The sequence below is a fragment of the Styela clava genome, chromosome 9, assembly GCF_964204865.1.
Source record: "Styela clava chromosome 9, kaStyClav1.hap1.2, whole genome shotgun sequence".
Lineage (NCBI taxonomy): Eukaryota > Metazoa > Chordata > Ascidiacea > Stolidobranchia > Styelidae > Styela > Styela clava.
This window is the reverse complement of record NC_135258.1, coordinates 4,406,922-4,421,782: the sequence shown is the minus strand read 5'-3', so window position 1 is coordinate 4,421,782 and position 14,861 is coordinate 4,406,922.

Below are 14,861 nucleotides of genomic sequence, written 5' to 3'. Positions count from 1 at the left end.
ATAATGAATTTATTTGACAGAAAAGTGGATTTTTTACGACCAGAATGGCCTATTTATAGCAGAAATGAGAGAAAAGGATTGCATTATACCTAGAATAAGGTTTCTACAGTAATTAATAAGTTTTCTTTAAATGAAGATTTTGAATTTTTGTCAACTATTAGTTTTTGTATTATCAAAGGATACAGATAAACTCAGACCTAAAGATAGGGAAAGTTGCGGTTTTATGGTGGCAGGTCAGCGTCGACGTATTTAAAGATCTGACTCATAATTCGATACACAACATGTTGTTTAAGTAGATAGTATGCTAAGAAATTGGAATAAATGTATCAGTTCAGAATCCCCAGTGAACTTGACTAAAATATTGATTTTCAGGTCATTTCGAAAATCTGAAGGTGCAGGTATTGGCAAAATTTTGAAAGGGAGTTTGGACCATCCTATACTGCAATGGGATGGGTGCAAGATTGCACAACAAAATATATACAGGGCACCGAAATGTGAAATTATTGGCAAGTATAGCATTTTTTTTGTGAATCAAAACTGAATTTTCTTTGCAATATTCTTTGTGTTTTCATAGTGGAGGTTGACTTAGCATTGTGTTCGGAATGTATAAAGTTTGGAGGGTATCAATAAGAACAAGAGGTGGTTGTTGATGATGGTATGCATGGCCTGATTCAGGTAGTTAATTGACATGCTTCGAGTCTCTGATCAACTACATTATTATAATCAAAATTTCTATACAGAACATTTTTGGGGAAAGTAAGAGGAATATGAATGATAGGCAACAAATGTTTTTCTCAAATCAAGTCGAAAACGCCTCGATCACTGGGAAAGGAAGACGATATCACCCAGATACCATACGATGGACTATAGAGTTGTACTGCCGCTCGCCTGCAGCGTACAATCATATTAGACAGAGCCAAGTGTTGGTATTGCCATGTCTGTCAACCATACAAAGATATCGGTATACTTTATTTTCGTTTCATTATAGGTTATGGATTTTATTTTCTAAGACTACAATTTTCATAAACAGCAATCACCTTTCTCCTGAACCTGGGATCAACCCAGCTGCTATTATGGAGATTGAAAGAGTGATGACTGAACGCGAAAGTCTTCCTGGATATATAACTGTGGATGAGTTGAAAAGTAAGCAATTTTCTTTTTAAAATTAGAGGATTAATTACAGAATCCTATTTTTACTATTTCAGTCAGAGAAGATCTTGTTGTTAAAAACGGGAAATTAGTTGGATTTATTAAGAGTGACCTCTCAAATGAATGTGTTCTCGCAAGCTATATATTGGGTTGTGTAAATGACAGTGGTGGCGCGTGGTCATTTTGACAACCGGGGCAAGCTACTGCGGGACCAAGTCACCCCCATCTACGGGGACAGCATGAGCGCTGTAAGTTCTCCCATCATTTTATGAGTATAAAAACCATTCCATCGGTAACAACCAATTGGCAAAAGCGACAATTTTTAACGATAAGAAAGTGTCTTTAAAACCGGTCCAAGTCAAGGGATTAATAAATATAGACATAGTTTATTTTGAAACCTCTTTCAAAAGGAAAGGCAATATTTATCCAGATAAATACAATGACATATTAACAGAAACTTCGGGAAAGCAGACAAAACCTAAAATAAGGTTCAAAACGTTTCTATGAAGAAAGGAAAGCTAATGCAAAGATAAGGACATGCGTCGCTCACTCATAGATATAAATGCTGCTAGAGTTCTACTGCTTGAATATATATGCAACACGCCGCGGTTTCTTGGAAGCAAAATGCTCAATAACGCGCTGATTAAAGTCATGCATCCCAGAAATAACGTCTCTGTGAATGGATAAAACAGCCAAGGAATTTAATCTATCTTGCTTCATTGTGTTTCTGAGATACGTTTTAATACGCTTCAGCGTGCTGAATGTTCGCACTGCGTCGGCGGAAAAAATAGGCGTCGTCAAAATGATGTCCAGAAATTTTGCAGACGCCGCAAAGGTAGTTACTAGAGTGTTATCTATGAGGAACCCATAGAGCGCGCTTGTTGATGTGATGTTCAAAAAAGTTTGATTGGTGTATATACATCGCAATTCATTTTCCAATTTACCCACGTTTATCATGGGGTAAAATTTGGAGACAGTAGCCAACAAATGGATGGGAAATTGACGTGCAAATTTTGAAAATTTTTTGGGGTTCATCAAAGAGAACGCGGCAAGGTGTTCATTGCGCAGACGATCGCCTATTTGATTCACCAGAATGTCACAGCATTCCTTTGCAGACAAAATCAAACGCTGCGTTGTTTGCCCGCGGCGTAAAGAAGCACTCCATGTGTCGTCGTATTTTATTGTTTCCCGGATACGAGATACAGCATCGCAGAAGTCTGAAATACACGACTGCACAGACGCTCCATCCATTAGCCTTGACTGCAATGCGCCGTATATCATCCACGTGATAGAATATTGTGGAGAAAAAATGAAAACTCACCATCTTCTAGCAGACGCTTTAGACCTGCCGCCTCCCTCACAGAGCGTTCGTCCCAAACCGGAGAGCTCTGAATGCCATTGAAACACTCAATGAGCTCAGACCTAATTTCGGACACGCCCTGCACCACGCATGATTGGAAGTTCCAACGTGTTAGTGCACAAGCTGGGAGACGGCGGCTACATATCTGGCGAAGGAGGTCAGAGCGCTTCGGCGAAACGGAAAAAAATGAAGACAACCCCGAAACATTTGCAAAAAATATAGGCCTACGGACGAGAGGGGTATCAAGACACATATTTTTAAAAACGAGGTTAAATTGGTGTGCATAACAATGTAAAAAATGCGCATGAGGAAAATCTTCTTTTATATAAACTTGAACACCATGTTTCGACCCACTCATGACTGCCGCGCCGTCATAAGTTTGAGCTATCAATTTTGACTTCGCTTCGTGAGGCTGTAACACTTCTTTCAGTACAGCCGATGTCCCGCAAGCCGTGCGATCAACGATTGGCACAAAGCTGTGAAATCTCTCGGTAGGTTTACCATCTTTCACAAACCGAAAAATCACAGCCAGTTGGGAAACGCACGTGATGTCAGTTGTCTCGTCAGACTGAATCGAAAGGAACTGGCAATTCTCAATTTCCAGAGCCAAATGTTGTAAATAAATTTTATACATTGAGTCGAGCAAATCATTTTGGATATCCTTTAGATGTCCCTTTCGAAACAGTTGCGGCATCAAGATGATCTCCCAATACTGTATCTAGGGATGCGGTGTATTCCACCATATCCAAAAATACCCCTCTATTAGAAGAGCCAGCCCGTTCATCGTGCCCACGGAGGGACAGCTCGTGACAACCAATGAACTTCAAAACATCTATCAATCGACCGAGAACATGGCGGTTTTTCTCGACGTTTTGGTTGTACCGACGAATAGAAACCGCGCGTCTTTCATCCAACTGTGATGCAATATTAACATTTCCGAATGTTCGGTATTTTACTGCATTGTCCAGATGCTCCATAGAAGATTGATGATCCCTGGCACGCTCGGAAAGATGTTTAAGATCTCTAAAACCAAATTTACACCAACGTGAGTCACGGGCGGTAGCAAAAAGTAGGCGATAAAAACAAAAAAGTGCATTTTTGTCCTCGCTGTAACAAAACCATTCGTGTTTTTTTGAAAGAATGTACGCCGATGCTTTCCTCCGTCATGGGATTGTTCCAGTGAACAATTTTTTGGTTTATAAGGCCCAAGACGTTGTACCTCTAATTTTTGTTCCAGCGGCAGCTGCGAAAACGGAGTGCGAAGTAGTGCATCAACCTTATTCATTATGAGGTCTAAGGCTAAGAAATGCGAAGCCGGAAAGAAGTGAGGAGCTCAAAAGGAATGTGGAAAATCGAAAGCAAATGGACTAAAGGTCTCTAACTGATTCAAATAGCGAAACAAGCGACAAAAACGAAGGCGAGGAAACTATCAACTCTTCAAGCAACCAACGAACGAGAAGGAATGCGTGAATATGTCAACACGTTGTTGTAAGAAACGTCGGCATTGTGTCGTCATAATTTCGGGGCTAGCCCCGATGATTTAGCAAAAAAAACAGAAAACAAACGAGACAAACGCGGCGAGTGGAAGATAAAAGAGAGAATACGTTATACAATAAGCAACCGGGGCAAAATCGGCGTCGCCCCGTCGACGTTCGGCGAAGGCTTTGCGAGCGAAAAATGCCCCGGTTGGCCCTATTGACGCGCCGCCACTGGTGCCACATTATGACAATATAGCAGGAAAAACCTTCTTTACTTTAAAACTTGTTCTCAAAAATATATATGGAATATGAAAGATTGGCAACAAATGTTTTTCTCAAATCAAGTCGAAAACGCCTCGATCACTGGGAAAGGAAGACGATATCACCCATATACTATACGATGGACTATAGAGTTGTATTGCCGCTCGCCTGCAGGGTACAATCATATTAGACAGAGCCAAGTGTTGGTATTGCCATGCCTGTCAATCATACAAAGATATCGGTATACTTTATTTTCGTTTCATTATAGGTTATGGATTTTATTTTCTAAGACTACAATTTTCATAAACAGCAATCACCTTTCTCCTGAACCTGGGATCAACCCAGCTGCTATTATGGAGATTGAAAGAGTGATGACTGAACACGAAAGTCTTCCTGGATATATAACTGTGGATGAGTTGAAAAGTAAGCAATTTTCTTTTTAAAATTAGAGGATTAATTACAGAATCTTATTTTTACTATTTCAGTCAGAGAAGATCTTGTTGTTAAAAACGGGAAATTAGTTGGATTTATTAAGAGTGACCTCTCAAATGAATGTGTTCTCGCAAGCTATATATTGGGTTGTGTAAATGACAGTGGTGGCACGTGGTCATTTTGACAACCGGGGCAAGCTACTGCGGGACCAAGTCACCCCCATCTACGGGGACAGCATGAGCGCTGTAAGTTCTCCCATCATTTTATGAGTATAAAAACCATTCCATCGGTAACAACCAATTGGCAAAAGCGACAATTTTTAACGATAAGAAAGTGTCTTTAAAACCGGTCCAAGTCAAGGGATTAGTAAATATAGACATAGTTTATTTTGAAACCTCTTTCAAAAGGAAAGGCAATATTTACCCAGATAAATACAATGACATATTAACAGAAACTTCGGGAAAGCAGACAAAACCTAAAATAAGGTTTAAAACGTTTCTATGAAGAAAGGAAAGCTAATGCAAAGATAAGGACATGCGTCGCTCACTCATAGATATATATGCTGCTAGACTTCTACTGCTTGAATATATATGCAACACGCCGCGGTTTCTTGGAAGCAAAATGCTCAATAACGCGCTGATTAAAGTCATGCATCCCAGAAATAACGTCTCTGTGAATGGATAAAACAGCCAAAGAATTTAATCTATCTTGCTTCATTGTGTTTCTGAGATACGTTTTAATACGCTTCAGCGTGCTGAATGTTCGCTCTGCGTCGGCGGAAAAAATAGGCGTCGTCAAAATGATGTCCAGAAATTTTGCAGACGCCGCAAAGGTAGTTACTAGAGTGTTATCTATGAGGAACCCATAGAGCGCGCTTGTTGATGTGATGTTCAAAAAAGTTTGATTGGTGTATATACATCGCAATTCATTTTCTAATTTACCCACGTTTATCATGGGGTAAAATTTGGAGACAGTAGCCAACAAATGGATGGGAAATTGACGTGCAAATTTTAAAAAATTTTTGGGGTTCATCAAAGAGAACGCGGCAAGGTGTTCAATGCGCAGACGATCGCCTATTTGATTCACCAGAATGTCACAGCATTCCTTTGCAGACAAAATCAAACGCTGCGTTGTTTGCCCGCGGCGTAAAGAAGCACTCCATGTGTCGTCGTATTTTATTGTTTCCCGGATACGAGATACAGCATCGCAGAAGTCTGAAATACACGACTGCACAGACGCTCCATCCATTAGCCTTGACTGCAATGCGCCGTATATCATCCACGTGATAGAATATTGTGGAGAAAAAATGAAAACTCACCATCTTCTAGCAGACGCTTTAGACCTGCCGCCTCCCTCACAGAGCGTTCGTCCCAAACCGGAGAGCTCTGAATGCCATTGAAACACTCAATGAGCTCAGACCTAATTTCGGACACGCCCTGCACCACGCATGATTGGAAGTTCCAACGTGTTAGTGCACAAGCTGGGAGACGGCGGCTACATATCTGGCGAAGGAGGTCAGAGCGCTTCGGCGAAACGGAAAAAAATGAAGACAACCCCGAAACATTTGCAAAAAATATAGGCCTGCGGACGAGAGGGGTATCAAGACACATATTTTTAAAAACGAGGTTAAATTGGTGTGCATAACAATGTAAAAAATGCGCATGAGGAAAATCTTCTTTTATATAAACTTGAACACCATGTTTCGACCCACTCATGACTGCCGCGCCGTCATAAGTTTGAGCTATCAATTTTGACTTCGCGTTGTAAGGCTGTAACACTTCTTTCAGTACAGCCGATATCCCGCAAGCCGTGCGATCAACGATTGGTACAAAGCTGTGAAATCTCTCGGTAGGTTTACCATCTTTCACAAACCGAAAAATCACAGCCAGTTGGGAAACGCACGTGATGTCAGTTGTCTCGTCAGACTGAATCGAAAGGAACTGGCAATTCTCAATTTCCAGAGCCAAATGTTGTAAATAAATTTTATACATTGAGTCGAGCAAATCATTTTGGATATCCTTTAGATGTCCCTTTCGAAACAGTTGCGGCATCAAGATGATCTCCCAATACTGTATCTAGGGATGCGGTGTATTCCACCATATCCAAAAATACCCCTCTATTAGAAGAGCCAGCCCGTTCATCGTGCCCACGGAGGGACAGCTCGTGACAACCAATGAACTTCAAAACATCTATCAATCGACCGAGAACATGGCGGTTTTTCTCGACGTTTTGGTTGTACCGACGAATAGAAACCGCGCGCCCTTCATCCAACTGTGATGCAATATTAACATTTCCGAATGTTCGGTATTTTACTGCATTGTCCAGATGCTCCATAGAAGATTGATGATCCCTGGCACGCTCGGAAAGATGTTTAAGATCTCTAAAACCAAATTTACACCAACGTGAGTCACGGGCGGTAGCAAAAAGTAGGCGATAAAAACAAAAAAGTGCATTTTTGTCCTCGCTGTAACACAACCATTCGTGTTTTTTATACCAAGTTTTTGCGCAGAATGTACGCCGACGCTTTCCTCCGTCATGGGATTGTTCCAGTGAACAATTTTTTGGTTTATAAGGACCAAGACGTTGTACCTCTAATTTTTGTTCCAGCGGCAGCTGCGAAAACGGAGTGCGAAGTAGTGCATCAACCTTATTCATTATGAGGTCTAAGGCTAAGAAATGCGAAGCCGGAAAGAAGTGAGGAGCTCAAAAGGAATGTGGAAAATAGAAAGCAAATGGACTAAAGGTCTCTAACTGATTCAAATAGCGAAACAAGCGACAAAAACGAAGGCGAGAAAACTATCAACTCTTCAAGCAACCAACGAACGAGAAGGAATGCGTGAATATGTCAACACGTTGTTGACAACCGTCACTCCGCCAGGACAACTAGCCATCAACTTTTGTCAGCGTGTGAGAGAAGATGTGTTCGGATACATGCAATTGTTGCAAATGGAATGCCAACAAATCGTCGATTTTTCAAAATATTCGATGGTGTTATTTCCATCCCTCTTGAAGGGACTTTCACTGCACCAAACCCCACCAACCAATTTTTTTATGCTCGGGCCCATCTCATCTGTTAAAGGTAAAATGATGATCTGATAATCTATGCGATTTTGGACCTAGTTCATAGTTAGTGATAGGCATTCATGTATTTTTGTCTTATATTTTTGAGAACAAGTTTTAAAGGTTTTTCCTGCTATATTTTCATAATGTGGCACTATTACTAAGAAACCAAAAAAAGTGAATTAATTATTTCTAGACTTCTCGAAATCTATTATATTCTTCGAGGCCTGGCGGTGCGAAGTATATGAACCTAAGAGGTCGTGATGTGCTTTGGACACACCTGCTCCAGCTTTATGAAAAAGAGAACTCAAGTTTGGCTTTGATTCGAACACGTCTGACGCAAGATCATGTCATATTAAATACACGGTCGAAGGTGATGGTTCCAACACCACCTGGTGATATTTTCAAACATAAGTATCTTTTATTTTGAATGGGGTAATTTAATCTTTCTAATTGCAGATGAAAGTAGTCCTTGCAAGGGATGTCCTTAGTTTTAAAGTTGGGCAATGTCTTCGTGATATTCCAGGTGCAGAGGGTACTTCAGAGTATGTATTGATGATCGACAAGTGAGTTCACTGTTATTCAAATTTCTGGTGTATGTAATTGCTTAAATGAAAGATGATAAAAGTTGCATATGCTTTTCAAAGGTGGTTCACTATAGTAAATTGTAACATCACATGTCCAATACGCAACATCAATGACGAACGGCTACTTTGGTTGAGATCATCCTCCAAAAAACTTCTCGCTTGGAAGGTGATTCAATTACTTGTCCCTGGATATCCAAGTTGACCCTTGTAATAGGGAATGATAGACAAAATGGGTTAAACAAATGATCTTCGTTTTATTTGCAGAATGATCCATTGAGTCGCATGGAGCATGGTCATGGCCACTCCGACACTTGATGGCTTGATTTTTACAACAAACAATCTGTTAGCGTTGTGTGAAAGGTTGTTACAACAATTACCTTATGTTTGTCTACATAGTTTCACACAGGATGTTCTGAAAGCATTTTTTGGAAACTTGGTATGTAATTTGAAATATTAATTTAGGGCTGGCTTATGAACAATTGGCGATTTGTAAAAAGTGGTAGACCATGTCAAATTGAAACATGCTAATTGATATATTGCACATACATTACAGAAACAGCTGGAAAGAAGAAGTCAGAACCCTGACATTACACAGGTGGCATACGGCATTCAGCATTTAACACAGAGAAAGGCTATAAAAAAAATAAGAGGTGGCAATACAACATTTGGCAAGAGTAACGCATGGACCACTGTTTGTGATGATCTCATGCCAAAAAGAATGAAATAAAAAACAGCATGGTTTTTGGGGTAGTGGGACCCCTGGTATACCAAAAGGCGGATGAGGTGAATATTATCCAGCCAACGGCATCCACATGTAATGTACCTCTTTGGGTAGTGGGACTCTTGGTATACCAGAAGGCGGATGAGCTGAACTTTGTTCAGCCAACGGCATCCACAGCAGTTTCTTTACTAAGCATTGGCGATCTGCCTATCCATGCTTGGGTTTCTTCTGTTCAAAAAGAGATCCAACTCAGGGGCTGGAACCTTGCCGTGGTGAGTTGGCTTCTCACAACTACCAGCCGGCAGAATTAGATGTTCAGTGTATCTAAAAATAGTGTGGAGCAGTGGTTCCCAAACTATCGGGACCCAATATTTATTACCACAGCTTATGGCGACTCACTTAAATTTCTAATCATCGCAAAACTACCGTGTTTCCTCGAAAATAAGACCTGGCCTGAAAATAAGATAATAATTTGAATTTTCAAAATGATTTTCAATTAAACCCTATCCCTAAAATAAATTTTAAAATGTGTGGGAGAGGAAAGGTTCATTGGCCTGAGGTAAGGTGAAGATCACACCACTATTCAAGATTGTGTTACACCACTATTCAAGATTGTGTTAAGTCACAATCCCAATTATGATATTTGTCACTTGATTTTTGTATAGGAATTACAAATAAAAACAATGTCGGTTTTTATATAATGTTAGTAAAAAATCTTGTGATTTTCTACAATGTAACTTTATTTTTGATATATGAACGCAAAAAACATAAGTGTTATTCTTCAAAAGAAAATAAATCTAAATCCTGTCTAAATTTCGGGGAAACACGGTAAGAAATATTTCTCTTGTTTTTTCTTAACATTTACGTATTCGAGTCGCCACCGATCCTAATAACCAGTTAAGTCACAATCCCAATTATGATATTTGTCATTTGATTTTTGTATAGGAAATACAAATAAAAACAATGGATGTCGGTTTTTATATAATGTTTAGTAAAAAATCTTGTGATTTTCTACAATGTAACTTTATTTTTGATATATGAACGCAAAAAACATTAGTGGTGTTCTTCAAAAGAAAATAAATCTAAATCCTGTCTAAATTTCGGGAAAACACGGTAAGAAATTTCTTTTGTTTTTTTCTTAAGATTTACGTATTCGAGTCGCCACCGATCCTAATAACCAGTATAATTAATCAAATCTTTCTACATCTTTCCACAACCCACTAAGATTCCTTTCGCGACCCATAGTTTGGGAACCGCTGGTGTAGTTGATGTTAGGTAGGAATTGATACATTGTTGAGTTTAAGATCCCCATACCAGCATTTCTTTGAATATTGGTTGACAAATCCAATCTAAACAATATCGATCCATATATCAAATTTATTTATACTTCCCATAACATTGTCATTTTAGTGTAGCATTTTTAACAGCACCACTTAACATTGGTGCATATATTTTGAAAAAAAAGTAGTAAATGTCAATTAATGTTGCAATATTACCCTGCTGTAACTTACTTTACATGGCCAAAATTTAGTAATCTGTCAATCTGCAGTGATTTACAAGTATTATTGTATAAATGCGAGTTTGAAGGAAATCATACAAGAAAGGTTGGGAGTTGGAATCTTCAACGATCAACATAATTAAAGTTTTATCGTATCTTTGATCCATCCTAATCCGGACAAAGCCTTCTTCAACTCAGGGGTGTCAAAAGTGGGCCGTATTGCATTTTGAAAATTGTGCCAAGGGCCGCGTTTGACATTTACATATTAATTTATTACTTTCCACTGTGTTGCAAAAAGTGATAAAATCTATCTATCCTAAACTAGCAAATAATAATGTAATTTTTCAAAGCTACTTACCATTGTCCAAGTAATTAGAGAAATGATAACCTTTATCACAGTTATAGCTGCAAGCAGTACCCCCGTATACTGATTCAGTGTCGCATATTACGAAACCATTATCTATTTGTGAAGGAGAATTGCAACCACGAATACACATCCAGGTGATCTTCCATACATGTACGGTTACTGCCTTTAAATTCTCACCATATTCACTTTGAAAGGTTTGAAAAATGTATTACAGTAAGATAAAAACCTTACAAAATATAACAATTATTGTTAATCGTTCGAGGGCTGCGAGTTTGACACCCCTGGTTTAAATGCACCCAAGTTATTATGAAACCCAAATAAAACAGCTGATATTAAAACAAATCTAAACCACTTTTTACTGCCAGCTGGTATTGGTCCAGGAATTGGTAACTTTTAAAAATGAGACGACCACGGCTATAACTCTGTTTTATTCTGTATGCCAATATACATTTTTACCACTTGAGTCACTAGTGAGCAACTGTGTAACTTTCTCTTTTAGCTGGTTTGTCGGACTGCCGGCAGTGTAGATATTTCCTCTGTGTATTAGGTATTATTATAGTGTTTTAATGCCGTAAATCTATGTAATTCTTGTTGTAAGATGATATTAGTAGTACAGGTTTACTATTTCTCCAGTTTGGCATAGCTCTGTTCACTAGTTAGCTTGTATTTAAAACTTCCGTAACTAGTCTATTTTCGCAGTTTATTTCCTGTGTGATTTCCGTATTTCTATGCGTATTTCCATGTATATTACGTGTTTGTCGATAAGATAGGATTTGTGTTGTATCTTTAGTGTCATACTAGTTGTTCTTATGTATTTCTAGGCACGTTTTACCCGTTTTTTTATATCCCATTATAAGTAAATAGTTCATGACTATGACGTCATAGACCAATTCCGTATCTTTCTGTTTCGTATGTATCCTACGGTATTTGTACTGTGTTTTTCATGTTTTTATTTGTTTATTGTATTTCGTATTGGAGTATTTGGTTGTATTAAGTTCTTACAGGTGTATAATTAATCTAATTAGTTAACTTAGTTACTCTTGCTGTATTTGGAACCGCAAGAAGATTATTTTGTGATCGACATCTATAGCAATTACAGCGTCCAATAAGCTGGCAGAAAGAACCTGAGTGGTGATATCAATTTTGGTACGCCACACGTGTTTATAAGTTTCTCGTTTATATAAAACAAAGCAAAGTCACAAATATCCTGTTAGTTCTTCATATATTTTATCTGGCATAATTCGAAATATTAGTACATATCAACTATAATTGCTTGGTGATTTTCAACACTTTACTACACTACAGCGACGTTTCCGGAGCAATAGAGGAATATTATTTTAGTTACTAACTTCATTTATTTTACCATGATGCTCGTTTATATACGGATTATAAACCTCATTAAAGAGTTCGAAAATAGGCGTGCAGAGGCTTGAAACAACTGTTCTAGTCTACCTGCAGGGATTTATTCCAAGTCTTTCTGTAGTCATACCATTGAGTTGATGTCCAAAACCTTCCCATTATTAAGCTTTTTGGTGGAAAAAATTCATTTATATTATAAAGCTTGCCTATACCCACACACTCCCGATCGGACCATGCCACAACACAATGGTTTTGATTTTATTACTGTGCAATGTATGTAATAAAACAACAACATTGGATCAACAAAGATAATCGTTTCAGTTTCTCATGCAGATAATAAACGAATTTTTGATGCTTCATCTTGAACTGCTTTTTACAAACGGGTAACCTTGTTGTGGCACAATGAACTATATTTACTCCCCGGACCCTTAAAACGAAGTTTACAATTAAATCTCCAAATTATATGTGGCAGTAGGAGCGGGGTGTATTTTAAACATATTACTTCTGGCTTTTTTACAAAGCAGATGGTTACAGTCGTGGGCGTAAAATTTTTCTCCAGAAGGGGATTGCCTTGTATATTACGCCTAAGCAAAATATGAGCTTTTACCTTGATTTTTTGAAAGCTGGGACACACACGCAAAAAGTATCGTCCCCATCTGTTGCACAGTCTCTCTCATCAATTGCGCATGGGCTTCCATTTGCTCATGCATCATTTTTTCTTCCCACTCCCTTTGTTCCTAGTAAAGGATTTCAAAGTCAACTGAAGGTCTTTTCACTGCACAATGGCATAAGAGTCTTTTACTTAACTAGGCTTTCACTTAACTAGATCTTTTGACTCATTAAAAAGATCGTTCGTTGTTGCAGATGCAGTATTTTTTTAATACTGACTAGAAATGAGTCTTGAATTGAAACGAATATTAAATGATGTGTTTATGAATATTGCCGCATGAATAATTGGATGGATTTTGTGAGAACTATAATTTGTATTGTGGCTTTCAACCGGGGATGAATATTGGAATGAAGACTAAATACTAAATTTTTAACGTTATATTTTGCGTTGATTTATCGCTTTCTTACCACCAGACAAAATTTGATTTTCTCTTTATTAATTTTTAATTAATCTAATTCTAAACAACGGAGGCTGTTTCTGGCGTTTTTGCATATATTATTTATATCCGTCGTACATGAAATATTGTACAATTAATCAAAAAATAAATAAATCGAGAAAAAAACGGACATACAATATTTTAATTGCAATTGGCGAGAATAAACTATACAGCCTATACACTAAAATTACCGTGTGCAGCAGAAGTTGGCGTCAAATTACTTGTATTTGAACGTTTTTTCGTTTAAGGAACTAATATTTAAATCGAATTGAGTGAGTCAGTCAGGCGAGAATTGTTAAAATGAACAAAAGAGACAGTCGAAAAAAATGTTCATATCGTTAGTGTGTATTTGCAGCATCATGCTCGGGTGAACGGAGTAACAACGACGCTGCGTCGCTGAGATAAATTAAGGGGAATTCCCAGCTAGGGATGTCCGTATCTTAATACTAAATTATTCTAGAATAATACTGAAAAAACCTTTCGTATAACGTTTTAAACCAAATTAACCGGTGTTTTTTTAATGACAAATCATTGTTGCAATTCTACATGCTTTCCTGTTGAATAAGTATGGAATTGTATTGCAACTTGCAAGTATTGCTTTATTGAAAGAGCTCTCGCATTCACAAAGAGTCTAGCTGGGCCACTGCTGGGCCATAGAGGCATTTTCGAATGGGCCACGAGCGTATTATAATTACTCTAGTTATTGAAAAGTTTAGTTTCATTTGTGTCACTATAATCAAATTTTTATGGTAGTAGCAATGAATGATGCTGCCGCTTTTTATTCTGATTCTTAAAGTGAAAGTATTTATTTTTGCAGAAAGATTCTCGATTTTCTTGTAGTTTTACCCTTGCATGAGACTAGACTCTAGCTCCATAAAAGATAAACTTAGAACTTTATTGAAAGTTAACATGATGAGGAAAGCGAAGAGCCTACACTTTCATAATAAGTTCAAGGCCCTGAGAGATAAACTTAAAACTTTACTGGGCGTGAACATGATAAGAAACGCTTAAAGCAGGGGTGTGCAACCTTTTTCACTGGCGGGCCAAATTCAAGTAACTGGGTGAAGCCGCGGGCCGCACTTTTATTTGATATAGACTTTTTCGTAATTACCGGTACAAAAATTGTTTATTTTTGCTAGTTATCTTACGGCATTATTAGGATTCCTTGCAGAAATAGTGAGTTGAACACAAACTTGTGTCACTGATATCAGTTCTCTCATCCAATGCCAGACTGAAAGCTTCACACGATTTCAATCTCTCTTTCAAAGTTTCTTTGATATTATCTGATCATTTGTTCGGCGTGAAACAAGCGGGAAAGGCTGGTTTGCTCCACCAAATGTTTTTTCTCTAGACATGCATATTCTGTAAATATTGTCAAACAGTTTTTAATAAATTCTCCGTCACTGAAAGGCTTTCCCTTTTCTGCCATACATTCACAAAGTTTAAAACTCAACTTTGTCACCAGTTCTGAGTCCTTCTTGTA